Source organism: Theobroma cacao, chromosome 3, assembly GCF_000208745.1.
Source record: "Theobroma cacao cultivar B97-61/B2 chromosome 3, Criollo_cocoa_genome_V2, whole genome shotgun sequence".
NCBI classification, from domain to species: Eukaryota; Viridiplantae; Streptophyta; class Magnoliopsida; order Malvales; family Malvaceae; genus Theobroma; species Theobroma cacao.
The window spans coordinates 13,388,072-13,391,906 of record NC_030852.1 but is presented as its reverse complement, the minus strand read 5'-3'; positions in this window follow the sequence as shown (position 1 = coordinate 13,391,906).

Sequence of the window (3,835 nt, the reverse complement as noted above, 5' to 3'; positions counted from 1 at the left end):
ACTGGGTCGTGACATAAAGAGTACCCGATGGTTTCTGATGTTCCGTCTTGATCTGTTGGCATGTGAGACATTTCGTCACAAACTTGACGATTTCTCGTTTTATACCCGACCACCAATAACTTTTATCATCGTATCATCTATACAATTCATTAAACACGTCGAATTCAAAACTCAAATTACCATGAATAATTCTTCACTGTAGTTTATCACATAATCATCTCCATATATATAAATATATGTATGTCCATATACATTTAAGTGCCATCATCCATCACTATTGGTAAGGACCCTCGTCAACTATGTTCGAACTAAATTCCCTCTATCCATTCTAATCCATAACTAAGATTCAATATCATATTCTCATAGCACATGTTTCCCCTTTTTACTTTTCTATTTTATTCCCATAGGTCAAGTTTAATCCATGAATATTAGGGTATAATCAACTCCAAATTACCTTTTTGGATGTTTGAGTTACCATTTAATTTACATCCCACCATAAATTGTTTCTTATGTAATCCATACGGATTCTCATTGTGCCTATGCATAACTTCACATAATTTACATGCTTATACTCTTTTCTTATCATTTCCAATCCTATGTATAAGCTCCATTATACCACGCATCCTTGCATCACATGTCATTAACCACATTTCAATCATTAGATATCATTTTTATCCAATCATAATCCGGTATCCACGTATGCTTTATGATCTTATTGATCATTCAGAGGTTTTCTTTAATTCATCCTTGCATCTTATGCAATATCACAATTCCTAAAATTCATCTTCGTTTCTCATTTACCTTGTATACTTCCATCATATATGTCCTTATTCATTTCCATATTAGTTAATCACTTAAGATTTAAATTCATTGAAGTCGTGTGCACTTCTTACATTTTGAATACTAGTTTCCCTCGTTAGGAAATTTTCATTAACTAACTTCATTATCAGGATTACCTTCAATCATCTTGTACTATTTTTTTACACCAATATACTCATACGTTCTCTTTAGCGTCTGCACAATTAACTCTGATATTTATAAACTTAATATAGATTTTACTGAGGTATCCCTAGACATCATCACCAATATCTAATTTCAACCTCACATCGAGTGACCTCATAACTTATGCTTTAACCATTAAGCTCCTTGACAATTCCAAGTTCCACATTTCCTTATCATGTATATAAAATATTTTAAAGTACTACTAACCATTATTCTTGACACTTGCATTTCGGTCTATTCGTTTCAAAACTCTTATACATTGCCAATATATAAGTCAACAAAGAAACTTTCCGATTCATTCATATCAATACCTTCCAAAACCTTAAAACTCCAATTAACGAAGCTTAACATCAAGTCCAATGACCTTAATTCAACTCGTAAGTTTAACTTCCCGTCTTTCACCTCTTATTCCTACGTCCCAGATATGAGGTGTTTCTAGCGCGACGGCACGGTGGCTGCTGAAGTTTACTTAATCAATGCTATTCGTCTAAATTTAAGGTTACTATATTAATCACCCCAACTGTTTGGTTTTCCTTTAGGCTTACGTCTCAATTTCCATAACCATTATATTCTCTTGTGCTTATCACATATAATAAACCAAGCCAATATTTTCAAATTCATCTCATTCTTTAACATATGTCAACATCCATTACCACAGGTAAAAATCCCTTCTTACTTTCCTTAATTTTGACATATCTCAAAATTTACACCACTTATCATTGAGATCTTGGCTTTACTCTCCAGTTTTTAACCAATCACATTTACAAAATGAATAATTTACTTAATTATTGCATCTCGCCTTTGCGGTCATAAGATCTAAGTTTCTTAAGCTTAGGATGCAAAAACTTCCTCTTAGAGCATATCCAAAAATCAACATTTTCTGAATCTGTTACCTTTGAAGAAATCAATTTTAAGACTAATCTTTTGCACCATAGTTTGCATACTAAACCAAGTAGACTTTCAAATTGATCCTTACAATAATTTGTATATCAAGCTCCAATATAAATCTCCATATGGCATTTAGACTAGAATCAACCTTTTCAAGTCATTTAATTTCAAACAACTAAATCCATATCTAGTCCTTTAATCATTTGGCTCCACACTAAGGATAGCAAAATTCAAGCCCATCCTTAGAATAGATCAATAGAGAATTCGAGTTCTTGATCAGGAGGTAGTCCTGGTAATTCATCCGAAAATACATTAGAGAACTCATTTACTATTAGGACATCCTCTAACTTAGGTTCCCCCTTTAATGTATCAATCACATGTGCTAAATAAGCTGGATACCCTTTCTGCACTAGTTTCAAAGCTTTGATAGCCGAGATTACACAGGATGGTAATACTCGACGTTCCCATGCAAATACAACTTCTACTGCTTCAGAATTCCGAAGTACAACTTCCTTCTTGAAATAATTTACATTCATCCAATGTGCAATCAACCAATCCATACCCAATATCAAATCAAAATCTCAGATTTCTAGGGGAATTAAGTCAGCCTTGAATTCTTCCTCACCAACTCTTATTCCACAGTCTCTATAACAGGTGTTTTTAACCAACTGCTCTCCTAGAAGGCTATGAACTACAAGTTTCTCCTCTAAAAGTGACAAGTTTCTATCAGAAAAAGATGCGAATGTTGTGCTCACATAGGATCCATCCGAACCAAAATCAATTAAGACATAAGCATCTTTGTCATATACATACATGGTACTTGTCACTGCACTAGGTCGGACTCGTGCCTCTTCCTCTCCCAACTAATCTAGTGAGAGGTGGGAGTCCATTTCGAGGAGGCATAATAATTTATAAGAAGAACTAGAACGAGTTTAGACAACTTCAGGTTCTATATGCAGATGCATGCATTCGACTTAATTTAACCTAACTTGGGGGTCACATTGACACTGTAGTTTTTAAAATAACTTTAAAACCAAAAGCTCTAATACCACTTTCATTATCACGACTTGGAATTCCCATCGAGCCCGTGACAACCGTCGCGATATCTCGATTGACATTCATTACCCGGAATGCCAACCGAAACCTCGCAAGGCTTTCGCATCAGTTTTACTTCTCCTCTGTGAGCAACAGTTATTAAATACCATGTTTCAAAGAAATATAGACCAATTTCAAATCAAAACAATCAAAAAGTAATTTTTACTACACAAGGGTATTTTGGTCATTTTACCCAACATTTTCGAACCTTGGTAAAAATATGATATACGAGTAATAAGCATCCATTTCATGTCTAAAATAAGTTTCGTTGTCTAATTCATCAATTTAAAGTGAAATTATAGCTATTCAAATTAAATAAAAATATTAAATAAAATATGTCATTTTCTTATAAAACAATATTTATAGAATTCTGCGTTAATAATTTTGTAGCGTAAAAGCAAAATAAATTCATACATACAGTGGCACACGCAGCCAGGTATACAAAATATTCTACAATGACATGTGGGCCCCCAAAATAAATAAATATGTACAAGAAGGTAGACCTTTGATTTCTAAGGATGTAAATCTAAAAGTAGATCTTCGACGAAATCAGCTATCTACAGACTATCCTGATCTTGGAATGAGTGGAAAGGAGGGTGGTGAGTTTATATAAACTCAGTGAGTAAACAAACATCATCTAAAATATCTAAAGTCGAGTAAATGGAGACAACTTAAAATAGTTCATCATACTATGATTCATAACGTTTCAAACTCATTTCAACTAAATAAAATAATTTCATTTCACTCAAATAATCAACATGGCTTATGAACTTCTTAAAAATTCGGCTTGTGCGAAAACTCATTCTCGGGGATACCTTGGCTGGGGCATCCAACCGAGTCTGCCAAGGCT